This window comes from Panthera onca, chromosome C2, assembly GCF_046562875.1.
Source record: "Panthera onca isolate mPanOnc1 chromosome C2, mPanOnc1 haplotype 2, whole genome shotgun sequence".
Taxonomy (NCBI): domain Eukaryota; kingdom Metazoa; phylum Chordata; class Mammalia; order Carnivora; family Felidae; genus Panthera; species Panthera onca.
In genome coordinates this window covers 108,289,315-108,317,059 of record NC_138347.1, presented here as the reverse complement: position 1 = coordinate 108,317,059, position 27,745 = coordinate 108,289,315, and the positions used below count along the sequence as shown (strand labels likewise).

At 39.4% G+C, this 27,745-nt stretch overlaps 1 long non-coding RNA gene across 5 annotated transcripts in view; it reads right to left on the bottom strand.

Moving 5' to 3' along the window:
- Window positions 1-1,132: 1,132 nt before the first annotated feature.
- LOC132683296 (uncharacterized) overlaps window positions 1,133-27,745 on the bottom strand; it is a 31,308-nt gene continuing 4,695 nt past the window's right edge. For 4 of the 5 annotated variants that reach the window (XR_013549809.1, XR_013549806.1, XR_013549810.1 and 1 more), the window contains one exon: window positions 26,731-27,689. This is a non-coding gene — a long non-coding RNA (uncharacterized LOC132683296). Of the gene's footprint in view, window positions 1,354-2,736; window positions 2,812-3,978; window positions 4,088-24,464; window positions 24,545-26,730; window positions 27,690-27,745 lie in introns of those variants that run through there. The other variant, XR_013549808.1, reaches the window with a different exon arrangement.

Sequence of the window (27,745 nt, the reverse complement as noted above, 5' to 3'; positions counted from 1 at the left end):
GAGCCAGATGGACCAGGCTACCTAGTGTGGAGATAATGAGTGGTGGCCCTCAGGACAGGCCACAGGGGCCACCACATGTTGGTACACAGAGTCCAGGAAACCATGGAGTCAGGCTAAGCAGGAGGCATCTTAAGGTATTCTTCTGCTACTTTTGTTTTTTACTGTTTATTTATTTATTTGGTGGGGGCGGCGGGGGGAGGGACAGTGAGAGAGAAAGAGAGAGAATCCCAAGCAGACTCTGCACTAACGCAGAGCCCGATGTGGGGCTGGATCTCACAAACATGAGATCATGACCTAAGCCAAAACCAAGAGCTTAACTGAACCACCCAAGCTCCCCTCGAGGTGTTATTCTTAAGACTCTAGATAGTATGAGGTAAAAAGCTCTCTGTTTTACATATATCCTTGAGGTCTGGAGAGGTCAACATTTTCCTGTCATACACTGGAAACACAAAATCAAGTTTTCTTCCCAAGTGGGTCTTCTTTCAACATTGACAAATTCACCCTCCTCTAAATTCCACAGGGATCTGTAAGAAAAAAACAAAAAAAAACAAAAGTGGTTGAGCTGAAGGCCAGGGTAGCCTGCCTTCTTCTGCCTCAAAGCTTCTAAACCACCCCTGAGTGTGGATGATTATATTCTTCCATGTTACAGTTTCCTTGCTCCTGCCCCTGTGCTGTCAGTTCTGTTCTTCCCTGCTTCTTACACCGTCTGGGAGGTCTCCCTCTTGAATGGTCCATCCCTCCAACATCCATCTTGCTGCTGCTCCCTACATTCCTCCTGCTCCAAACCACCATCTCTCACTGCTACCACATAAGAATCTCCTCACTGTCTGCTTGTGCCCTTGTACCTTTCGTGGCCCCACCCTTTAAGCCATAGCCAGACCTCTAGACTGATCCTGTTCAGAGTGAAGTAACACCATGTAACTGTCTTGTTTCAACCCTCCAAAGAGCAGCCCCCACAGGCTAACATCCAAAATCCTTAGCTTGGCCTATGTGGTTCTTCATGACCTCGCCCCTGGCTCCCCCCTTCCCTTGTTTTGTAGCTACTCTGGCCTCCTTTTTGTTCTAATACCTACCAAGCATGTGCCAGACTGTCTTGGCCCTTGCTTTCCCCTCTGCCTAGAATGTTGTTCTTCAGATATTTTTATGGCCCATTCCCTCACTTTAGGGTTATGTTAATGCCACCTCCTCAAAGAGGCCTATTTGGACCACCTTGTCACTATCTGTCCACTTACCCTGCTTTGTTTCTCTTGGTAACATTGACCACGATCAGTCTTTGTGTAATGTCTGTCTTCTCCAGCAGGATGTAAGTTCGATCAGCATAGGGTCTCTGGCCCACCTCCGTTTGTTCAGGGCCTGGATAAAAGCTAGGTTCTCAATAAATACTTGTTGAATGAATGAATGTGGAGATCCTCTTTCTAGAAAATACTACTTTGGCTCTGCTTCTGTTTCTTGGTCCTCATTTGCTGTGGTCTTTGAAGGTTGTGACAACACTATGGCCTTGCCCCTTGCCCCTTAACCAGCATGGAGCTAAATGTTTCTCTTCCTCCATATCAGAGCATTTGTGATACTTTCATGGACATCCTAAATTTAAATTCGCCCTAAGATTTACTCTTTCCTTCTCTCCCTCCCTCTTCCTTTTCTCTATCTTCATCTCTCATCTTTGTGCAAGATGATACCCTAGTATTACTTTCAGCCTACACCTCTCTAAACGTCAGTCCTTCCAGTGCCTACTGGGCATCCTGATGGCACCTCATATTTCATATACTCAAAAATGTCTTCTTCCTCCTCACCACTATCTTCTTTGGCTCCCAAGTTAGGAGTCTTAGAATCATTTTTTTTATTCCTCCTTAAGACCCCCTTTCCTAGTAGCTACCAGTATCACTGGATCTTCCTTCTAAATGGCTTTTACATCTCTCCAGCTATTTCCATTCCCACAACCACCACCTTGGTATTACCTTTGCCTGCCTGGCCAGAACCAGCTCTGATGGTTCCCTCCCTGCTTGTAGGCCCTTATTTAAGGGCCTGTGTCTCTGCTTCAAAAAGTCCCTCTAGGCTCTGGGCCAGTTAGCTTCACCTCACTGATGACCATGCATTTTCAGCCCAGGTTTGGCTTTCTACTTGTCCTTGCACTGCCCAAGGCTCCCGATCCTGTTCTTAACTGCATGTCTGGAGGCCATGTAGGCCAGACCCACTCATTTCACAGCCTAGGCCCAGCTTCCATTTCCTGAGACAATGAAATTTAAGGTTACCCCTTCACCAGCCCCCTGCCTCCATTCTCCCCTCCTCATCCTTAGTTTCAAATAAAAGTCAGACTCATTTTTGAAAGAGTTGCTTTAAGCCTTGGCTACCCTACTAAAAAATTAATGGCTCTCTATTTCCTATAGAATGAAGACCAAATTCCTTAGCCTGAAAGTCAAGCTTGATTGTGGTCTACCTTTTTAGCCACAGAATTCCTAAAATAGACCTAAGATGCAAATGCGTAGAGGGGCTGGGAAGGCAATGGAAGTGAATAATATATGGGTCCTGTATAACATGATAAGGAGTGGTAGAGACTGTGGCAAAGTGGAGAGCACATGTCCTGTTTAAAAAAATTTTTTTAATGTCCGTTTATTGTTGAGAGCGAGAGAGACAGAGTGCGAGCAGGGGAGGGGCAGAGAGACAGGGAGTCACAGAATCCAAAGCAGGATCTGGGCTCTGAGCTGTCAGCACAGAGCCTGACACGGGGCTCAAACTCACCAGTGCAAGATCATGACCTGAGCCAAAGTCAGACGCTTAATCAACTGAGCCGCCCAGGGCCCCAGAGCATGTGTCCTGTTTAGAGAATAGAGTCAGATTCTGCCATGAAGGAATTTGAGCATATTTTGATTATTTAACAGAAGCTTGGAATCTGGGGTTTTAGGCAAAATTTCTGGAGTTTCTAAATGTTGGCCCAAAATATATATAAATATAAATATGGCATAGTAAAAATCGTATCTGCAGGCTGGATTCAGTCACAGAGCCACCAGTTTGGAATTCAGCCTCTGTATCACCTAAACCAGCCCAAAGCTCTTGACCTATACTTATTAAACAGTAATAATAGCAATAAGCAAGTGTTAGAACAGTGTTAAAGATCTAGTTCCAAACCAGGACCTTGTCTTTGGTATAATCAGAAGGATAATTAGAATGGTGGTAATATTTTCATGATAAGTCAATGGCATTTGCTGCCCTGTTAGTGTACAACCTAAAACCATCCTGGAGCACCAGCAGCAATGGCCCAATTTATGAAAGCACAGACAGAGCATTTCCCAGACTGGTGTAAGATACATAAGAAATGCTTGTTGTAGTAAATGGGTATAAGACAGCATTCTTCAAAGAGTCTGTGTTCTAAACATTTGTTTGTCAGGATTTTGTTTTCAACACAGTCCCAGAAACAATGATATAAGTGGGACCACAGAAGTGATACTGCCAATGGATTATTTTATATTTGCAGTGAAAAAGAGTAGCAAAGAAGGCTGGTGCAGATGTATGGTGTGGTGGTCCAACCCCACAAACTTCCTCTGTCCTAGTGGCCCTGGTCAGAAATAAACCTCTGATAGGCAGGCCTTCAAGGAGGAGCATGGACACAAGGGTTGGGTAGGGTGGTTGATAAGAGTGCCAGCCTCTGATCTGAGACTTCCCAAGTCCCTCTAACCTGGACTTGTCAGCACTGCCCCAGGAATGGCCCTTCTTTGAGGCTGGGGGCTTTGGGGTTTGCCTAGAAGTAAAGAAGGTAAGAGCACAAATGTGGGGAACATCCTTCTAGCTGTACTAGAACTGAAAGGGGCCACGGACAAGGCAGTTTTCCTTCCTGTCAGGGGCACTAGTGCTGTGAGGTTGAGAGTGGGAAGGGAGCCACACTTGGAAACGTCTCCAACTTATTCAGGTCAAGGGTCCCTTTCACCTCCCCACTCCTCCCAGTCCTGCCTCTCCCTAGGAGCAGGCTGGAGGCATTTCCTTTACCTAGTATTTCACTCTTTCTCCAGAAGTTCAGCAAGTGGAGCTGACAGCACCCCAGGGGACTCCTACCATTTCCTCCGTCTCCAGGGAGATGCCTCCTGAATGAAAGGATCTAAAAAGAGATACACACACATTTATATATACGCCTTCCTGTTCTCTCAAGCACCAGAATATTTTCTGCTCTGGGCTCCCACACTCCACAGCCTCATTATCTTCTCTGAGATTTTTCTCTCCTTCCTCATACCACTGCCTCTGCTGCCACCCCCACCACACACACACACACACACACACACACACACACACACACACACACAGTTTCTGCTGTTATCTCTGAAGGCTAGGAGAGCTACTAAGAAGAGAGAAGTGTTTCTAGAGCTTCATCTACCTCACAATTTGTTCTCAGCCTCACTGTGTGAATATTGAGGCTGTTCCCAGAAGTGCTGGAAGGAATATTTTTCTTTCCCCTCCCCTGTTCACTACCTTCTCCTAATCGATCAGTGAGCCCACAACTCATTTCAAGGTTTCTATTTCAACCTAACTTTCTTCAGTCAAGACAGCACAAAAACTTCCAGCTCTTTTTCTTCCTCCTCCCTCTCCTACCCTTTGCTCTACTCTCCCATCCCCCTAGTTTGGGAGACTCTCTGGCTTTTCTATTTTTTGCCATTGACGAAATTTAAAGCTAACAGTAAGACACCACAGGATGTTCAAAAAGTCAGATGCAGGGGCACCTGGGTGGCTCAGTCGGTTGAGCGTCTGACTTCGGCTCAGGTCATGATCTCACGGTCTGTGAGTTCGAGCCCCGCATCAGGCTCTGTGCTGCCAGCTCAGAGCCTGGAGCCTGCTTTCGATTCTCTCTCTCTGCCCCTCCCCTGCTCATGCTCTGTCTCTCTCTCTGTCAAAAATAAATAAACATTTTAAAAAATTTAAAAAAAGTCCGATACATTTGTTTGTAAACAGTATTTTAGTTACTTTTCAAATAATATGCTAAATGTTTTTCTTCAACCTCCAAACCCCTCCTCAGGTGAAGCATCTCTAAATGTAATGCAGTGGGTCCAACTGTTAATCTGAAAAGTGCAATAAAAACAGAGTATCTAAAAATCTGGAAACCGAGATAAAATTGTGTATTTATTGTACTTGTTTAGATTAACAGTTAAGCCCACTGTTGTAAATGGAAAGATTCCTCACCTGAAATGTAGCTGTAGCTGAAAACAGAAATGTAAGTTTCTCCTGTGCTTTCTGACATGACAAACACCTCGCATATTTCCCTGTGATTTAAAAAACTTAACAAGCGGACCATATGATTAGTACACATTCCCCTTACAGTCTTTGGAGCTAAATGGATTAACATAAGAGCTATTTATCTACATGTAAATCCTCCCATGAGGATGACCAATTCAGATTCAGAGTAAGCTTATAATATATTTATCAGGATATACCAAAAATAAAGATGATTGTGAATTTTGCATTTTAATGAAATTCTGAAGCCTCCAACGAGAAGCTGAGTAGAAAAGGGTCATAGTGTCCTATTTCTCCTTTTCTCTAAAAATAGAATTCCTTTTACATAAATATTCTATCTGTATTATACAATAAATCTAAATAAGTGAGGGAGAATTTGTGCTCAAAATGTTGTCACCTCAGCAGAGCTAACTGTGCATTGACCCTGTTCCCTTCTAGCTCTGGTGAATAATTGCAATGAGTGCATTTTCCCATTTTCAATTAAAACTATCTCAGAAGCATGTTCTATGTTGCTGTGTAGTCCTTGTAATTTGAATTTTAATACCTACACCATATTTTTAATTATTCCCCTGCTATTGGGCACTTATTTTGTAATCTTTTCCATAACAATTAACACTGTGGCTAATCCTTGTTTATTTAGCTTTTTCCCTTAGGGATTATTTCTTCAGAGGTAGGATTAAGTAAAGGTCAAAAGCCTAGATGTGAGGGGTTTTTTATTTCACCCAGGAACCAACAGGCTCTGAGCGCCCCACCCATGGTCTCCCACCTTTCCCATCAGAGACAGACAATTCTCCATCAGAGGTTTATCAAGTGGCTGCAGTCCCCCCTGCCCCACCAGAATGCCACGACAAGCTCAGAGTTCTTTCAGAAATATATAGGCTTAAGCATTCTGACCTTTCACCCCATGAGCTTGCTATATGTTGCCACCACGTGATTCTCGACAAAAAGTAATACCAGTACTATCAGATTATAACAATTTCACTGAAAGAATGAAAAGTGACCAAGTAATGGCATTTAGAAAGTTGTATGCCCCTTTAAACAATGTAAAATGGTTCTCATTGTTTTAATTTGTATTTATCTTTTACATTAGTGAGATTGAACTAGTTTTCATGTACTTGTTTACTAGTTATATCCTCTTGAATGAAACATCTATTTCTTTCCCCAGCTCATTTACTTGCAAGAATCTAATATTTTTTGTATGAGCATTTTATAAAACACAGATCTTAAGCCTTTTAAATATATGCTAATATTTTCCAGTTTATTTTTTCTTTTTGATAGAATTCTAATATTGTGTTAATAAGCTATACTCACCTCTAATTTCATAGCATTGTTTCAGAAAGCTTTGAATACAGATTTTGGTTCAAAGGGCAATTTGGTTTTTATAAATCACTGGCATACAGGTTTCCAGAGGAAATAATAATAAATTGTCAAGTGTTGGATTTTTATGACATGCCAGGATTAAATGATGGAAATATCTGGTCACTGCTAAATGTAGTAAACTCTTTTTTCTTGGACCATATAAACAGAATAATCAATACAGACTGGGACTTGAGGGAACCTCAATATAGGTAACAGGGTTGGGGCCTTTGGAATGTAGAGAGACAGGAGCTGGGCTTTCTTGGGATGACATGAGATAAGGTCATGTGATATGGGATGGACAGATGAGGTGTGGACTGGGAAGAACCGAGTTAAGAGGAATTTCTCTCCTTTCCATATCCAACCTCTTGCTGATCACCAGAGCAGATTTCCATAGGAAGTAGTCATTTACAAATATTTTTAGGGTCTCCCTTCATTTCCTTTCTCCTTGCTATATTCCTTCCCAAACTCGATCACTCCTTCCTTTTCCTTTTCTTATGGCAGGATAGCACAATTACAATGGGGTCAGCAAAGCTGGATCCAGGCCCTGCCATTTGATTATTACTTGGCTTTTGCCACATTACTCTCTGATCCTCAGTTTCCTCTTCAGTAAAATGGAAACAATAATAGTACTTATTTCTGGAAAGTTGTTAATGAAGATTAAAAGAGAAAGTGTTTGAATGCTTAACACAGTGTGGTAGACTATTTTATTCACAAATAAAATAGTGAAATGAAGTAAATGAAGTATGAATAGAGGTGACATATGACACTTTGAGGCAGAAAATTTAAGAGCCAGTACACAGTTTGCCATGTTTTCTCTCTGCCATAATGACCAGCAGTCCTCCAGACAGAAACTGTTCTATCCCTCTAAAGTCTCAAACAGGACACAGAATAGTCACAGTCAACATGCAGTGGGCATGTAACATGAGCAAGAAAAAAATCTTTGTGACAAGTTTCAAACCACTGGCCTTTGGAGGTTGCTTGTTATCACAGCCTAACCTAGCCTATATCGATTGATAAATATAGTATATGGCATATTGTAAGAGCTTATATAATGACTGGTGAGCTGTTAGCCAATGTCCAGTGCTCAGACAGGCCTAAAGGACATTTGGGTTCTGACCAGCCAGAATGGAGTGTCCTTGATCACACATAATAACAGCTTCAAAATACACAAAGTAAGAACTAATAGAACTTCAAGGAAAAATAGGGAAATCCACAATTACAGTCAGATATTTCAATACTTCTATCTCAATCGGTTGAACAAACAGAAAATCAATAAGGGCATAGAATACTTGAACAACAACCAACTTGATCCACTTGGAATTTACAGACTATTCCATCCAACAATGGCAAAATACACATTCTTTTCAAGTGCACACAGAACAATTATCAAGATAAACTATATTCTAGGCCATTTAACAAGACTTAATTAAAATCATTCAGTATATTCTCTGACTACAAAGGAATTAGAAATCAATAAAAGAAATATATCTGGAAAATCCCTAAATATTTGGAAATTACACACTTCTAAGCCTATATATCAACAAACACAGGAGGATTAGAAAACGTCTTGAACAGTATGAAAATGAAATCAGAACACAGAGAAATTTGTGGGTGCAGCAAAAGCAGTGCTTGGAAGGAGATCTATACCTTAAAATTTTATATTACAAAAGAAGAAAGGTCTAAAATCAAGAATCAAAGCTTCCAACTTAAGCTGTAAGAAGAGAATTTAAACCAAAGTAAGCAGAAGGAAAATAAATAATATTAAGAGAAATAATAAAATAGAACACAAACAAAAGGGAAAATCAATGAAACCAAAATCTGGTTCTTTGAAAAGATCAATGAAATCAATAGACAAGAAGACACGGATATTAGAAATCAAAGAAGGAACATCACTACAGATTCTATAAATAGTAAAAGCATAATAAAGTAATATGAACAACTTTATCAATATATTTGACAACTTAAATGAACAAATTCCTTAAGACACAATCAATGTTGATTCAAGAAGAAATAGAAAACCTGTTTAACTTCATATCTGTTAAAGAAGTTGAATTCCTAATATCTATTTTAAAAATTGAAGTCTTGGGGCACCTGGGTGGCTCAGTTGGTTGAGCATCTGACTTCGGCTCAGGTCATGGTCTTACAGTTTGTGGGTTTGAGCCCTGCGTCAGTCTCTGTGCTGAGGGCTCAGAGCCTGGAGCCTGCTTTTTATTCTGTGTTTCCCTCTCTTTCTTGCCCCTCCCCTTCTCATGCTCTCTCTCTCTCAAAAACAAACATTAAAAAAAAAACTTAAATAAACAAGTAAATAAAAATAAAAATTTAAGTCCTAATCTGAGCCCAAGTCTAGACACAGATAGATCTACTAGTGAATTTCCTCAAACATTTCAGGAAAAATATAAACAATATAAACCCCTTCAAAAAATGGAAGGCAGGAAGGAATATGTCTTAACTGATTTTATAAAGCCAGCATTACTAATATCAAAACTTGTTAAAGATATAAGAAAAACACTGACCAGTATCACTCATGAATGCACATGCAAACATCCTTAGCAAAATATTAGCAAATTGAATCCAGCAGTGTTAAAAATTATACTATATCATGATCTAGTAAGGTTTATCCTTGGAAAAGGAGGTTGATTTGAAGTTCAAAAACTGATAAATGTAATTCACCATATTAACAGAATAAAGGGCAATACAATATGATCATCTCAATAGGTAGAGAAAGCATTTGATAAATGTTTCACTCATAATAAAATCTGTTAGCAAATCAGGAGCAGGGAAGTTACTAAAGCTGAGTAAGGACATCTACAAAAGTCTACAGTTGACTGCATGAGAAAACATGGGAGAAAAACTTTAAACCTGGGATAGGCAAAAATTTCTTAATAAGAGAAAATCATAAAAAATGAAAAAACTGAACTTCACTGAAATAAAAAAAACTCTGCTCTGGGACAATATTAAAGAAATAGATAAGCCCCAAACTGGAAGAAAATATTTGCAAAATGCACATTTCACAAAAGACAGGCATCCAAAATATGTAAAGAACTCCTAAAACTCAATAGTATGAAGGTAAAAGAATCCAATGAAATAAGGAGCAAATGATTTGAACAGATACTTGACAAATGAAGATCCATAAATGGACAGTAAACACATGAAAAGATGCTCCATATGATTAGCCTTCAGGGAAGTGCAAAGTAAAACCACAGTGGGTCACCACTATACACCCATTAGGCTAAAATTAGAAAGACTGAAATACCAACAGTTGGCAAGGGCATGGAGCAATTAGAGCTGCCATACATTGCTAGTGGGAACATAAAATGCTATAAATGCTTTGAAAAATAATTGGGCGGTTTCTTAAAAAGTTAAACATTCACTTACCATACAACCCATGAATCCCATTCACAGTTATTTACCCAAGACAAATGAAAACATGTATCAGTATACATCTGTACATGAATGTTTGCAGCAGCTTTATTCATAGTATTCAAAGCTGCAAACCCAAGTATCTAGCAACAGATGAACTGATAAGTTATATCCACACAAAAGAATATTACTCAGCTATTAAAAGGAACTAACACATGCAACACTATCAGTCGTCTCAAACAGTATCAGAGCAAAAGAAAGTAGACATAAAAGAGTGCATATATACGATTCTATCTTTATGAAATTCTTTTTTTTTTTTTTTAACGTTTATTTATTACTGAGAGACAGAGAGACACAGAGCGTGAGCAGTGGAGGGGCAGAGAGAGAGAGAGACACAGAATCTGAAGCAGGCTCCAGGCTCTGCAGAGCCCGACGTGGAGCTCCAACTCACAAACCATGAGATCATGACCTGAGCCGAAGTTGGTCACTTAACCAATTAAGCCACCCAGGTGCCCCTATGAAATTCTAATAAGGCAAAATCTATAGTTACAGAAAGCACATTAGTGGTTGCCTAAGGAGTTGGGGGTGAGGGAGTCTGGACTGAAAACAAGTACAAGGGAACATCTTATCGTGATGAAAATTTGTGGTTTCTTGACTGTGGGTGTAAGCATGGTTGTATTTGCTTGTTAAAATTCATTAAACCATTACTTAGGTGCATTTTATGGGAATTATACACCAATAAAATTTATCTTGTAAAAAGTTACAGGTAGGGGTGCCTGGGTGGCTCAGTTGTTTGAACATCCAGCTCTTGCTTTCGGCTGTTATTATCCGGGGGTCATGGGACTGAGCCCCGTGTTGGGCTCTGTGATGAGCTTGGAGGCTGCTTACAATTCTCTCTCTCCCTCTGCCCCTCTCCCCTGCTTGCTCTCTCACTCTTTTTCTTTTTTTTTTTTTTTTTTTTAACGTTTATTTATTTTTGAGACAGAGAGAGAGCATGAACGGGGGAGGGTCAGAGAGAGGCAGACACAGAATCTGAAACAGGCTCCAGGCTCTGAGCTGTCAGCACAGAGCCCGACGCGGGGCTCAAACTCACGGACCGCAAGATCATGACCTGAGCCGAAGGTCATGTATATATACATGTATATATATATGTGTGTGTATATATATATATATATATATATATATATATATATATATATATGTATGTATGTATTTAGTGGATGAACTGTTTCATGAATAAACACTTATTGAACATGCTGCATAAAATATACAGTGATACTGTTTGGAGTGATAGAAAGGTTTTGATGATGGTTGCACAACATTGTGAAGGCAGTAAATGCCACTGACTTATATGGTTAAAACATATCATTTTAATGATAATAGGAGATAAAATTTATACATACTCCTAATGAAAAAGAACCTACAGCTTTGGATTTCAGCTCTGCAGAGGCTATATATAATCTCAGAAGAGTCACTACAGTTCTTTTGTCTGTGGCTAAAATGTAGAGGAAGATGTTCATTTTTAGTGTCCTTTACAGTCTTAAGATGGGGATGTTTGTGGAACATCTTGACAGAAAAAGTAAAAATCTGTATTCCTTGTGTGGTGCATTAATAATCAAAAAAGCTTGATCTATCAAGCATTTGTCTAGTCAGATAAAATTTCCACCAACTGAACTATAGCTTACTTCCCACACTAAAGCTATAAAAATATAGGAGATTCAGCACCTGTTAGTAAAATTATGAATTGAAACATCTTGAGTTCCGGTGTTAAATTGTTCAGTATAACTATATGATTAGCATTCCTCTTCTTCTTTAGAACTTATGTAACATGATTTGCTTGCTTATCTTGAATAGTTCCCTAAAAATACCAATTTTGTTGATATGGTCAGTTTTTAAGAAATGTTCTCAAAGTGACAAGTTGACAAGTATCATTAGTTTATTTCAGATACTTACAGCACTTGAATGAGTGTTCATTTTATGGATATAAAACATTTACATGTTTCTCCTTCCCTTAGTGGAAATTGCTTAAGAACTAATAGTGTCTAAAAATGATTAAAATAACCTAACAAGTACAGAGGAAAAAGAGGTTTAGTGGTTAAATTAGTTTTGATGAGTACATACTATTACTTCCTATCCTAAGAACAGAATAAAAAGATACCCAATAGTTTACTCTAGAGGAAAGTTTTACTCCTTTACTCCCTTTCCATTTCCTTCTCTACTGCTGCATGGCAACCATTGGAGAAAGGCATGTGAGATTCCACGGTGGCATCTGCCCTGATGTAGAGCAGTGTTCTGGCGTCTATTGTATTTTGGCTCCAGTAGACTACCTAAACTTCCATTACCTTATTATCAAAATACCACGATGATGAGTTTCTCTCCCCCAAAGAATCCAATTCACTTTACAGTTAATAATCAGCAAAGAGCCACAGGGAGATTTTTTTGAAGAAAAGATAAATGAACCATGTGTATTATTTTCTTTACATAGGCTAAAGCTTTGAATAGAATACCAGGTGGGAGTTTGCAAGGTATTTTAAATATTTCAAAAACCCCAGTAAAAATTTTAATAATACTAAAACAAAGCTACCTGGCCCTACTTTGGCTTCCAATTTTCATAGCATGCTGGTTAAATGCTCTAAATAGGGGTTATATATGTCTAACTAGAAGTGGAAAAGTAAATTATTACATGATGAATGTAGTTTGTTTACTAGACAGATGTTTTTAAAAATATGAGGTCCTTATAGGAAGAGTATAATGAATCAAATCCTTATGATGAAAATGATGGGAATCAGGAGTCTATACTAACCATTTCGTAAGTAGTCCTCTTTCTTTACTGCTGCTGTGTAAGTGGGTATTTATTATTTGTGATTTATACCCTAACTTTTTCTGAAAGCATTTAAATTGTCCCATGCTGGCTAAATAGTCTTTCAATATTTTGGTTACTTTCTTAACTGCTCAATGAGGGGATGGTAGAATCCCTAAGGAAAAGGAGGACCAACTTGGATGTCTCTCTGAACTTCATTCTGTTTTTCTTTTTTTCTTTTTTTAATGTTTGTTTATTTTTGAGAGAGGGAGAGAGAGAGAGACAGAGTGCAAGCAGAAGAGGGCAGAGAGAGAGGGAGACAAAGAATCTAAAGCAGGTTCCAGGCTCTGAGCTGTCAGCACAGAGCCTGACGTGGGGCTCGAACTCACAAACCGTGATATCATGACCTGAGCTGAACTTGGATGCTTAACCGACTGAGTCACCCAGGCATCCCTGAACTTCATTCTGTTTTTCTAACAGGCATTTTCTGGCACAGAGTAAGTGGTTTCACCTTGTCCCACTCACTAACCAATGGGTTGTTGGAGGAATTTTCAGGTCAGATCCATTTGTTGCCCTATTTCAGGAAATACTTACTGAAAGCCTACTCTATGTCAATCCCTGTACCTAATATCGAGTGTAATTAGGTGAAGGGAATACACATTAAAGAAGTAGGCAGAGTGTTCAGGAAAGGGAACAGTTTATGCAAAGTCCTCAGGCAGGAAACAGCTAGGCTGGTCTGGGGAACAGAAAGAACAGCAGGTTTAAGTTCTGTGGGTGCAGGAGAGCACAGAATGAGATGAGCTTGGAGAGGCTAGCAAAAGCCAAAGCGTGCATGGCCTTGTAGGCTGTATTTGGAAGCTCTTAAGAGTTTACTCTCTGACTGTTCTGGATGAAGAGACTGGCGTTGAGGTAAAGGTGGTAAGAAGTGTATCAGAGAAATCAGTTTGGGGACCAGGTGTTGGCTTAGACCAAAGTAGTCTAAGGGAGATAAAGAGAAGTACATTTGACATTTATTGTGAAGGTATGAATCATTAGGTTTATGGATGGATCAGCTGTAGGAGATGAGGGAAACAAAGAAGTTTCTGGCTTGGGCAACTGCATGAAATAGAATATCATTTATTGAATTGGGAAGACTGGGGAAGAACAGGTTGAGCTGGGAGGAGTTGAAAGGGAATTAAGAGTTTGGTTGGGGCTATAGTATGTCTGGAATGCATCTCTGCATCTCTGCAGTCTGGAATGACTCTCAATGAGAGTCATTGAGAGAGATGTCAAATTAGTAATTACTATTTACAAGTCTGGAGCCTATTTGATATATGGTTGATCAACATAGACTGATGGTATTTAAAGATATGTTAGAGGAACTCCATATTTTAGAGATTGAAGAGGAAAATGTAAGGAGACAGAGAGGAACAGGGAAAGGAAGTGGAAAAGAAACCACAATGTGTAATATACCAGAGGTCATGAAAGGAGAATGGTCAGGTGAGAAGTATGCAGCTTGATACTACTGAGCTGGGAGCATGAGGAGAGTAAAGTGACTGTTAGACTGGATGCCACAAGGGTCATGGAGGTCTTAAGCAGGCAGTTTCAGGAATGTGAAGGATACTGAAGACAGACTGGAGAGCAGGTGAGATGGAACAGTTGCATTTGAGAAAGTACAAGCACATAACTCTTTGGCAGTTTCGGAGAGCATATAAAAGGGGAATTTGGGGTGCCTAGGTGGCTCAGTTGGTTGAACGTCCAACTTTGGCTCATGTCGTGATCTCAAGGTTCGTGAGCATGAGCCCCGCATCAGGCTCGTTGCTATCAGTGCAGAGCCCACTCCGGATCTTTTGTCCCCCCACCCTTTCTGCCCCTCCCCTGCTTGTGCTCTCTCTCTCAAAAATAAATAAACATTTAAAGAAAAGGAAATTCAAGAGGAGACAGATATGGGAGAGGCAAACGGGGCTGAGATGCACTAAGGTTTTAGGTATGGTGAGTTTCACGTAGCTGCAGAGCATCCAAGTGAAAATGTCTAGTAGAAGGCAGGATTATGACTGGAGAGAGTTTGAAACCATGTATGTGCAAAGCTGGGCAAGAATCTCTGGCCCAGATGCCTTTTTAATGAACCCTGCTCATGTTTAAGGTCTGATGTAAGAGATTTAGCACATAATCCCTCTTTTGAACATTCATCTTGGACTACTCAGCTCACCTAGTAACTATTCTATCCTCTCTCTAGAATCTGCAAGCCACCTTAGTCCTTTACTTGGCCCTTTGGGGTTTTTCTGTAAACTAAATTTCTAGAGGGAGCATTTCTAGGCTGCAAGGTATATCTTGAATCAACCTCTTGGTTGAACCACCCTCTTAGGGACTGTGGCAGGCTTTAGATAGCTTAATGAGATATGCTGTGAATGGAACTTTGTCTTTCCTGGAGTCAGTTAGTGTGAGCTCTTGGGCCATGGAATGGCCCAAGATTTTCTTTCAATATTGGGAAAAAGAGAAGAACTATGAGAATCAGAGGATGGGAGGGCTTTTGGAAATGGAAGCCATTACATACAACTGCCAAGAAGTTTTTCAGCCCTTTAATGAAGACTGTTTAAGATTCCTCATGGGAATGCTTTCATGTGAGAGCAGCGCATGAGTATATTTTATAGGCTTCTTTTCCTTTTTTTCAAAATAACTTTCACATACACCTACTCTAATAAGTTACCATCTTGTATGAACTGATTCATTTGTCAATAATAATTGTAGAAGCCAGTGTGGGGGCTCAAAACTCCAACAAGAACACAAAGTATATTGTATTTCAGCTTAAGTAGGTGGAGAAGCAGTGAACTTTTTCTTGTTCTAGTGACATCCATTGACTTATATATGGTTTCTCTGTGTCCTGAAACTGTAAGTTCAGTAGAAAGGGGCAGGGACACATCATGGGCAGAATGTAAGAGATGATTTATAGCACATCAAAAAAGGAATATCTCATTGCATTAGTTTCCTACGGCTGCCACGATAGTGTCATAAATGGGTGGCTTAAAACAACAGAAATGTATGGTCTCCCAGTTCTGGAGGTCAGGACCCCAAAATCAAGGTGTCACCATGGCCTTGCTTCTTTTGAAACTTGTAAGAGGATCCTTCTTTTCCTCTTTCTAGCTCCTGGTAGTTGGCCAGAAACCTTTGATATTCTGTAGTTTACAGCTGTGTAACACCAATATCTGCTTTCATCATCACATGGCATTCTGTGTCTTCACATGGCCATCTTTTTTTTTTTTTTAAGGACACCACTTATGTTGGATTAGGGGCGTACCCTACTCTAGTATTACTTTATCTTAACTACATCTATTTCTAAATTTTTGTGGTGCTATTTCCAAATAAGTTTACATCCTAAGGTACTACAGATTAGGACTGCAACATATCTTTTTTTTTGAGGAGACACAAGTCAACACCTAACACTCACAAATTTTCACAAGAGAGCTGAAGGGAAGGAAAGAGGGAGGGAGGAAAGTGGTAACTATGGATAATGAGTTAGGAGGCTATTGTCTCCATTACTGTTTCCAGACCACCACTCTCTTACCCATAAAAGGGCAACAAAAAATTGCATCCTAGGGGCCCCTACTATTTGGCTAAACTACCCTCTCTTCCTTTCTTCTGGTAGATACTGTTATATACTAACCAGTTACTTCTCTCCACTAAATATTGGGTGGTGGTTCTCAAACTTTGTTGTCTATTCCACATCACCTGGGAACTTAGTAAAAATAGATAGAAACCCTGGCCGTATCTTACTTCAACAAGACTGTCTCTTTCAATGGCCCTCAAGGTGATTCTAATACACTCCTAAGTTTAAGAACCACTTGCACAAAGCTTGTAGTCTTTCTACCCCAACATTTGGCATTCATAAAGATGACTCATCCAACACCAGACCTCTCATTTCTTGGCCTCTTCACCCTCAATGACCTTCTATTCCACTCCTTCACAGCCTGCCCCACCCACAGCCACACTCTGGACCTTGCCAGCATTATCTCACTAATCTGGGGTAATCAGTATTACAGTGAATGAGCTGCAACTCTAGAGGGCAGAATTATAAGGTGAGTTCCTTTTTGCTCCCAATTGCCCTTTCAACTCCCTCTCTAAGCTAGTTTTTGTTTTGTTTTCCTTGTTACTAGAGCAGACCACTAACTTTTCTGGCTTTCAGGTTATAAAAATTCTTCTTGGAACTCTCAGTCACAAGAAAAGTCTCAGTGCAATCATTAAAATGTTCAATAGAATTTGGACCATCTTCAAAGCTAAAGCTCCTCTCCTCCCTCATCTTGTTCCTGCTGCTCGATGAAAAGCCTGTGGAGGGAGAGAGCTTCTCTTTCCTCTCCATCCTATTCCAGTTCAACTGCCTCTGTATCCTCCCGGATTCGATCAAGAGGAGAGAGGAGAGGTTGTGGTTTCACTTGATTGGAACAGACACAATCCATCATTGCAGCCTTTGGGATGGCAGAATCCCATTGTTGACTCTTTCCTTTGGCTATTTTTTGTGAGTTTTGAAGAGATATTTCCCACTTGGATCACTCCAGTAAGCTGCCATGATGGAGGCAATGTCTCTCACCTCCCACTGACCTACAATTTCTTCCTCAGCCCCTGGCCATCTTGTGGCCACTCCCTCAAGCTAGTCATGCAACCTGAGATAGCTCCAGACTGGCTCCTCCCATAGCCCTGCATCTGACCCAGGAGAAATACTCACTTTCCCCTTGCCCAGCTGCTGGTGGATGTGTGTAGCCTGCTCCCAATACAGCTTTACATACTGCCCTCCCCTCAATCCCATCCTGCCACCACACATACCTAATTTGGTAAGAACTTCTCTTACCAGCCCTTACACTCTTCAAACTCAAGGAGGCACATTTGAAGCTCTTCAATGGTTTCCTTAAAATATCTCTCTCACCTGGTATAAGAGGAGCACCACTCCCTTCACCTAGGATAGAAGGGAAGAAAAAGAAAAAACCAGGGTACTCCAACAGTTCTCCAAAGAAAACTTGTCTCTCAACTTTTCAACTCCAGTGCTTACACAGACTCCAGGTGGTTGATGGATTAACCTAATTTAGAAAATGGCTAGTTTGCTTGTTAAACAATTCTCATTAGGACTATTACTTGACCTCAAGGGGAGCCTTCTCTGATTCATGGTCTCCTTTACTTTTTCTCATCACTAGCCTTCTCCTGCTTCTCTTACTCCCAGGTTAGATTTCATGGTCCATACTTTCAGTATTCCTCTTGCCAATACCCTAAGTTCCTTTGTCTCTTTATTGTTTCATAACATCAATCTGGAAAAACTTCAAGCTTGGATGAACTCAATGGCCCATATCTTCCACGCCTGCACCCAGGCAACTGTGCACCACAACTGAGAAACACAAAAGGGCAAGCTGATATGACTATAATTTTCAGGTGACTAGCTCTTGGTCCTCAACACTGCTAACAATTCTGTTATACTTCTTTGGTCAACTGCTCTCTTGCTCTCTAGAAGGGCCATTTCAAGTGTTCTCCTACTCTTTTTAACCTCTAATCCCCTATCTTAGTGTTCACTCTCCAAAAATAACTCCCCTTTTATTTCCTGGAGAAATCAGAAGTCATTGCCTTATAATACCTTCTCACTAGCAAATTTATTACCCAACCTATACCTTTAGCCATCCTATTCTCTTCCCCTCCTGTTAAAATAGAGATATTCTTTAGTCCAAGACCAATTCCTCTGTTGCTTTGGACCCCATCTCCTCCCACCTTTTTTGGAACTATATCCATTAATTGTCCCTTCTTGCAACTTCAACCTCCCTCTTCTGGATTCTTATTAATGTCTAAACACACTAGCCTCCCCTATCTTAACAAGCCTGTAACAGCTTACACTATAGTTACTATATACCACTATTGTTCTAAGTATTTCACATATGCAGATTATTCAATCATTATATTGTCCCATATAATAGGTAATATTTTTATCTCCATTATTTTTAAGAGGAAACAGATTCAGAGAGATTATATAACTTGCCCAAGATCACAGAGCTGATGGATAAAGTGGGTTTCAAACCCAGGCAATTTGATTCCACAGCCTTTTCTATTCTCTGGATATCCTGTTGGTCTGTTTTTATTGTCTATTGTTTCTCTAGGTTTTCTATTGCATTGTCTTGTCTCCTCATGACCTACTTCCTTCCTTCCTCCAACTTTTATTATGGTAAGTTTAAAACTTACAGAAAAGCTACAAGAATAGAAAAATGGGCACCTCTATATCCTTTATTGAGATCCACACACATATCTAGGTATACAAACACACATACAGGCAGTTACACATGGCATGATTCATATTTCTGTTACCATAGTATACTAACTATATTTGCATAAAGGACAACTTCACTGCCAGAGCTTCAATCTTCAAATCACTCTATAATTATCAGATTCCCATTACAATCAGTCGTAGTACCCAATCAAGACACTTCTTTCAAAATTTGTCAATGATTGGTCCCTCCCTGCACATCTGTTATTCAGTTCAAACACAGACAGCAAAGCATGCAATTGTGTTGCTTCCTTTTCTCCCCATGATAAACTCACATGACCCTTTACAAAAATGATATTTGAAAGAGGAAATTGGCCAAAAAGATGAAAGTGCAGGAAAGAAGTTAAAAGTGATAACACTGAAAGTGAAATCTGAATCAAGCACAAATGGAGGTACAAAAGAGACAACTGGGAATATTGACACTGTCACCATTAGTAACACTCTAGATATACAGCCAGAGGAACTCAGTAGATGCAAAGTTACTGAGATTAAGGAGGAAAGTGGTTACGATGAAAAGGTTGAAAATGTCTTGGAGGACGTGACATTGGCAAAAACTTCACATCAAAAGAACTTCTGAAGATATTTCACAGCATTATAAGCGCAAATGATAAACTGGTGCAAGCTGATCCAAACTCTGAAGTATGACCATTTGCAAAGGCACAGAGAAGATGCTTGATCCAAATAGCTATATGATCAGAAGAACTGTTCAAATTATACTTGTTTTTCACAAAGAAATGCAATACTTCAATCCTCAATGTTTCTATTGTTTTAAATGCTAGTGTGCCAATTAAAAATTAGTTTTACTATTTTCTTACTTTCTTACATTTATAACTGGCCATCATAATGTTTTGACAAAAATGTTTAAAGTTCATGGAACACTGGTAATTTTTTCCACTGATAATTAAAATTACTTAGCATAATTTCACTTCACATGGTCACTTGAGTGCTACACTACTATGCAAAGTGAGTACTGCATACATGTATATTTTTTTCCTGAACCATTTGAAAGGACTCTACAGATATCATGGTGCTTCACCCTCTGAATAGTTCAACGTGTATCTTTATCTTAAGAACAGAGATACTTTTCTACATAATCACAGTACCTCTCATCACTCTCAAAAAATTAAATATTGATACCATAATATATTTATCTAATATTCAGCACATATTCAGATTTCCCTAATTGAATGATATCCTTTATAGCATTTTCTGAATATCCAGTATATACATAAAGATCAAGCATAACCTTTGGTTTCCTTTAATCTAGAATAGTTGTGCTGCTTTTTTTTTTCTTTTCCTCTTATGACATTATTATTTTTAAGGAGTTCTTTAAAATGTTCCATTATTTGGATTTGTATGATTGTTTTCTCTTGCTTAGAGTAAATATTGATGTTCTAGAACTGGTTTCTTCCACCTGCCCTACTCCTACTCCCCAGACAGGTTCTAGGTAGCTATGGCAAGGTATGGTTAAATTTCTGTAATGTTCTTCTCTCCCTTTTACTCTTTAACCTCTCTCCTTAACCAACCAACCAACACGTAACCAACCAATCTTCTTCTCTGCAAAAAAAAAAAAAAAAACATGAAATAACTCCACAACTAAATCCCTCAACTCTCCCATACTTTCTTAACAATAACAGAAAATCATCATCCATTTTCTTCACTTGATTGTTTCAAAGAAAACCTCTCTTTTTATGCCTTGGGTGCTCAAATGCCCTCATGTTCTCTATCCCAGTCAAAATCTACTCTCAAGATGGAAAGTCCTTAAACTAAAATTGAAATGACTACCAGCAGTTTAAAAAGATACATCTCCCAGGGGACGATTTGCCTTTTAGCAAAGTACTATGAAGATCTATGCCCAGTGCCCATAAAGTTCCCAAGGCATAACAGACTCTGACATTTTGTTGAAGTAAATTGACCTATATATAGCTCAGTGGGCAAAATTAAAGATTTCCAAATCAAACTGTCCTAATGAAAGCACTACTTTCAGAGTTATAACTGTTTCTATTGACAATTGACAATAGTTTATACAGGAGAGTGCTAGAGTCTTGGATGACCAGGTAGGCATTTGAAAAAAATCTTTGAAATCTTGGCAAATAAAATAATTCTTGTAATATAATTACATTGGATGGCTTATCTTACCAACTAGCTTATAAACTTGAATTTAAAGAAGACATTACTATACTATCTTAGGTCTTATTCTCCACAGCTCCTAAAACAAGTCTAATTTTCTGCAATTAGACTTCAGTATATGCTTGCCAAATTAAAAAACATATTTATGTATATATACTTTATAAGAATAATACATTGATGATGGTTTGTCCTCCTCTGTTCACCATATCAGAAAGCATATAATGTCAGTTAATGGTCGTTTTAAGTGTGATCATTTCGTTAAGGTGGTGTGTATCAGACTTCTCTACTGTCAAAATACCTCTTTCCTTTTGTTATTAATAATACATAAGAAGATACTTGGAGACGATGTGGATATCCTATTTTCCAATTGTTTACCCAGTGGTGTTAACATCCATTAATAAGCATTTCCTTATCACTTACTATTCTGGTGGTTACAAAATTATTTTTTAATGCTATCAATCCATCTACATTATTAACTGGCATTCCTCTGTAAAGAAGAGTTTTCCCTCCTCTCTTTGCCCTTTGTTTGAGTATTTTTATCAACTCATGGATTCTTCTGTGTCCTTTGACATATCCCATCATTTTGTGAATGCTTATCTGATTATTTTTAAGTGAATGTCAGATATTGCATTTAGATAACTGTAAAAATAGTTTGAGGTCTAAAATAATATCTTTGGCCAAGGAGGGTTTATATTTGCTTCTGGCAAAAGATTAAGGTCACTAGCAATCCTAGATCACCTTAATCCAATTGAGGGACCTGAGAGGATTTGAAGCTAGAAGGGATAGTCTATTTCTAGTTTACCATTACTGCCAATGTAGTCCTTTGGTTCCCAACTTATTGCGTGTTGTCACGCCCCTTGACCTTCCTCAGACTTCAACTTTTATACCCCTTCCCCTGTTAATCTGTCAAAAGTTTGGTTCAGCTTCTCTGCCACCTCTTTGGGAAAAGTGGCTCTAAATATTCTCACCTCTCTGGGTTTCTTTCTCTCAGATCTTGTTACGTTCATTCTTCATGTTAGCTCCTAGAATGATTTTTAAAATATTTTGTCCAACTTACGTGGATTTCCTCAGTAAGAATATTAGCCTGAATTACCAAATCTATTACTGGAAGTGAAAGTTCACTTTACCCCAGAGTTGACTTTTAAACTTTTTTCTTAAAATGTTTATTTATTTTTGAGACTGAGTGAGAAAGAGAGAGAGAGCAAGAATGAGTGGGGGGGGGGGGGGGGAGCGGGGGGGGGCAGAAAGAGAGAATCACAGAGACAGACACAGAATCTGAAGCAGGCTCCAGGCTCTGAGCTGTCAGCACAGAGCTTGATGAGAGCCTTGAACTCACAGATTGCAAGATCATGACCTGAGCTGAAGTCAGATGCTTAACTGGCTGAGCCACCCAGGCGCGCACCCCCAGAGTTGACTTTTAAAAATAAAAATATGGTCATGTCATTTTCCTAATTAAAACATTTCAATGACTGCCTATTTTTGTCTTCTTTTTATAAATACTTTATTTAAAAAATTTTTTTAATCTTTATTTTTTTTTTTGAGAGAGAGACAGAGCGTAAGTGGGGGATGGGCAGAGAAGAGGCAGACAAAGAATCCAAAGCAGGCTCCAGGCTCTGAGCTGTCAGCACAGAGTCCAACATGGGGCTCAAACTCATGAACTGTGAGATCATGACCTGAGCCAAAGTTGGATGCTTAACTAAGCCATCCAGATGCCCCTGAAGATTTTAAGTAATCTCTATACCCAGTGTGGGTCTTGAACTCACAACCCCGAGATCAAGAGTTGTATGCTGTACCAATTGAGCCAGTCAGGCGCCCCTATTTTTCTTTAGAATCCTTAATTAGGCCTGAAAATCTATATCTCTAGATTATCTCCAACCACTCTCCTTCTCACTTTCTACTTTCCAGACCCAGGAGCTCTCTTCTGCATGCCACACCTTCACAATTCTGGCTTTGGACTTGCTGTTCCCATCCCCTGATCATTGTTAACTGCCCCTGCCCATCTCCCTCTGATCTAGTTAATGCTGAATCATCAGAACTCAGCCAAATGTGGGGCGCCTGGGTGGCTCAGTTGGTTAAGCGCCCAACTTTGGCTCAGGTCATGATCTTGCATTTCGTGAGTTCCAGCCCGGCATCAAGCTCTGTGCTGACAGCTCAGACAGAGCCTGGAGCCTGCTTCGGATTCTGTGTCTCCCCCTCTCTCTGCCCCTCCCCTGCTTGTGCTCTCTCTCTGTCTCTCAAAAAATGAATAAATGTTAAAAAAAAAAAATTAAGAAAGAACTCAGCCAAATCTTTCTTCACCAGAGATGCCCTTCCTGGCTCCCCTAGCCTAAGTTGGTCTCTGTCATGGCATCCTGTTCTTCTTCAAAGCATTTACTGAAGTTTGTAATTATATGTTGATCTGAGTAACTATTTGAGTAAAATTTGTCTTCTTCCATATGCTAAATGAAGGCAGGGATTTTGTTTTGCTAACCATTGCATGCCCAGTAACTACTTACAGCAGGTATTCCATAAATGAATAAAAATGATCATCAATCAACAAATCCTTTTCTGGGCCATTTATCTATGCAAATAGCCCAACAACAGGACTGCACCTAGAGTTTTGGTGATGCAGCTAAACTTTCCTGGTTTTTAACTTTGAAGCCTGATAAAAAAAAAAAAAAAGTCAGTTTTCTTTTTTCTTATGGTCTCATTGATTTCACATCAAAAGAGCTTTATTTTTAACCAAAGAAACATTGTGTTTTGGTGACTTGGCAAAACTTTAAAACCAAGAGGTTACTTTGGCTTCAGTGTAAACATGCTTATTATTGAGAACAAGTCATTCAGATTCTTGACTTCTAATTTAGCTAACTCCTCAGAAAGTGAAAAATAAGAGTTTCAGGCAGGAGATGAAATCAAAATAATATAGGAAATAATATTGGAAATATTTTCTTTTGCTTAATATAGATTTTCCTGATTCAGCAAATTTCCATCTGTTTTACATTTGAAAAAGAAAGACAATTGCTTCTTTAGAATCTGTAGGCAAGTAGTCAATAAATAATGGGAACTCTAATTGATAATATAAGATTTTGCTTCAGAATGAGATTTATGCTTACATTACTAGAAACTTGTATGAGCCTTCACTGACTTTTTAATTTTCATATTTTAATATGCTTGACTTGGAGTTGGCTATTTTTTCCCTCTAAACCCATAGAACATATAAGTAAATGTCAACTGTTTCACTTCTTTAGCCTCAAAGTAATTTCTTATTCAGTCAGCTTCCCTGTGTGGGATCTTCACTGACAAAGTTGGGTAATAGGAACTATAAGTTAGCTTAGGTTTATAGGAATTAGAATTTACCTTTGTTGGAGAAACGAGTGGACACATCACCACTGGACAACACCTCACTTCCAGGCTTTGTGAAAATCAATCTCCTTCCTCTGCAAATGCAAAATACAGCCCAGTACTTACTTAAAAAGATATATTTTTAAGCCCTCCTAATTAACCTTGTCAAATGAAGGAATCAGTGTGTTTGCTCTGTAGGTTTAGAAATGCGGATATTCTTAGACATGGTAGCAAGCAATGCTAGCTTCTCCCCTAAGCGCTAGTCTTCATTATCCAACTGCCTCGTAACCATCTCTACTTCGATATCTATTGTATCTCAATCTTTGTTTTAATGTTTGTTTGTTTATTTATTCACTTAAAGAGAGAGGAGGGGAGGGGTAGAGAGAGAGGGAGAGAGAGAATCCCAAGCAGGTTCTGCTCTGTCAGCATGGAGCCCAATGGAGGGCTCAACCTCACAAACTGTGAGATCATGACCTGAGCTGAAACCAAGAGTCGGACGCTTAACCAACTGAGTCATCCAAGCACCCCTATTATGTCTCAATATTAACATGTCCAAAACTACACTGTTTCCCCTTGCTCTCAAAAGTCTGCTTCCCACAGTCTGCACCATCTCTATGATTGACAACTACATTCTTCTAACTGCTCAAGCTACAAAGTGAGGGGTCATTCCTGTGTCTTCAGTTTCCCCCATAACCCATACCTAATTAATAGCAAACCCTCTCAGCTCTACCCTCAACACATATCCAGAATCTAATCACATCTTATCACTATCATGGTTACCACACTTGTTGAACCACAATAATCTCTTCTCTAGACTATTAACTGATCTTCCTGCTTTCACTCCTGCCATCTTACAAGGTTCTTCTACAGACAGCAACCAGAGTTATCTTTTTAAAATGTAAATTATGTAGTAAATTATATAGCTTTCTGTGTCAATGTAGAATCCAAAGTCCTTACCATAGGCCTAAAAGGTATGAAATCTGGCCACTCTTTTGACTTCTTCAACGGAACTCTATTTTGTTCATTCCAATCAAACTGGCTTCTGTAATTTTCCTCTGGCATGCCAAGCTTACCTCTACCTCAGAGCCTCTGCATATGCTGTTCTGTTTACCTGGAATGCTCTTACTCTAATATTTTCATGGCCAGCTCCTGTATCTCCCTCAGGCTTCTGCTTAAATGTTTTCATTTATGAAATGCCTTCCCTGCACAGCACATCATTTTTAAAAAGCACCTCATTCCCTTATAGCTTTTTAATACCTTAGCCAGAATGACTATGTATCTCAGTTTATCCAGGGCAGTCCTGGTTTCATCTGCATTATCTTGGCATAATTATAAATAATTATTCTCAAAGTGTTTTTATTTGATAAATTATGTGGTTGTATACCCTTACCATGTCTTATTTTTAGAGCTTTCATCATCACCTGATACTACTTGTCTATTTCTTCCCATTAGAATGTTGATAAGAGTTGACCATTTTATTCTCTGCTCTGTTCCTAGCACTTAAAAGTGCCTAGAACACATGCTCAAGTGTTCGGCAATGAATAAACAAACGAATGAATGAGTTGGGGTCATAATGATCTGATTATGTCAAGTGTTTTCCTGGGAATTAGGAAAAAAATAAATAAATATAGTTCCTGTTCACAAGCACAAGCCCCACCTGAGAGATTCTGATTTGACTGGTCTTGTGTAGAGACTAGTGATGTTTATTTTTAAAGTGGCTCAAGTAATTCTCATGTATAGGCCAAACTGAAAACCTATGGTCCAGGAGACATCTGCCTAGTGGAAGAGTCCAAACAAAAGGCAGGTAGGCATGAAAACCATCTTTCCTCAATGAATGGCTAGTGTGCCAGTGTGCCAAATCACCATTTTTGAAGTTTAGACATCAACGCGAAAACTGATACTGTGTACACGATACTGCCCAATGTGGCTAGCCAGGGCTCCTGATGAATTAAATTCCTAAATTCCATTTTTGTCACTAAACAAAATCTTGCGTATTGGCTTTGTAGAGTCTGAAGAGCAGAAAAGGAAACTATCATGGCCTCACAATAGTATGAGTGGGGACAGGAAAGTTGTCCCACAGAGAACTGATTCTGGGACTTGATGTAAATGAGCACTTGGGCACGATTTATTTGCAGGGAACAGCTTTGTAACCAAGCCTGTGCTTATACCCTAATTATAGCCTTTTTCTTCCCCCTAAAGTTTATTTATTTTCTGAGCATGCACGTGGGGGAGGAGCAGAGAGTGCACATGGGGGAGGAGCAGAGAGAGAGAGAGAGAGAGAGAGAGAGAGAGAGAGAATCCCAAGCAGGCTTTGCACTGTCAGCATGGAGCCTGACATAGGGCTCAATCTCATGAACTGTGAGATCATGACCTAAGCAGAAATCAAGAGTTGGACACTTAACCAACTGAGCCTCCCAGATGCCCCACCCTAATTATATCCTTAAGATAAACTCCTACAAGTAGAAATGCTGTTAACTCAGATGGATCTCTGAACATGATTTTCAAGATCATCTTTAATTGGGAATTCATTTTCAAAAAGTAATTGCGTTTTTTTAGTTGTACTCCAAGTAGACAAGTGAGTTTCTTAACATGCTAAAGAATAATAATTCTAGGTACTTTAAGAAATCTCCTGTTGGCAATTCTCTCCTCTGACATTATGCAGTTAGGCTTAACTCCTCCTCATATATTCTCAGCGCTTTGCCTGTATATCTCTATTTTAGCACTTACCACACCGTAGTGTATTTGTTTGTTTTCCTATTTGGCCATACCTTCCCCCTCCCCCCAAGTCTCTGTCCCCTCCCGATCTCCCACTATCTCAAGTGTTTTAAAAGATTATGAACTCCTAAAGCAACAGTACCTAGGGAACATCTTCAAAGCGCAGAATCCCTTGCCTCTGAGATTTGGGTTCAGGAGGTCTGGAATAGGGCAAGAGAATCTGCAGCAGACTTCTGCAGGTCATCTGTGTGGTCAGTTCACAGACTTATAAGAAACTGACAGAGAATAGGGACTATCTTAGTCATCATTGCATAACTAGTACCTGGCACACACACACCCAATAAATTGTACTGAATCAACGGAACGAATGATCTGGAAAACATCTGGGGACTCCTCCAAGGAGATCATTGTATATAGACCCCAAACCAGTTAGATCAAATAGCACTTTGATTATGTGCTGTAGGAATTACACAACAGGTCCAAAACTTGAAGGGGATTGAAGAGCACACTTGATCGTCATGCATCCTGTGAGAAGAACAGTCGAGCAGATGATTAGGCAGTTGACAAATGCAAATCTTAGA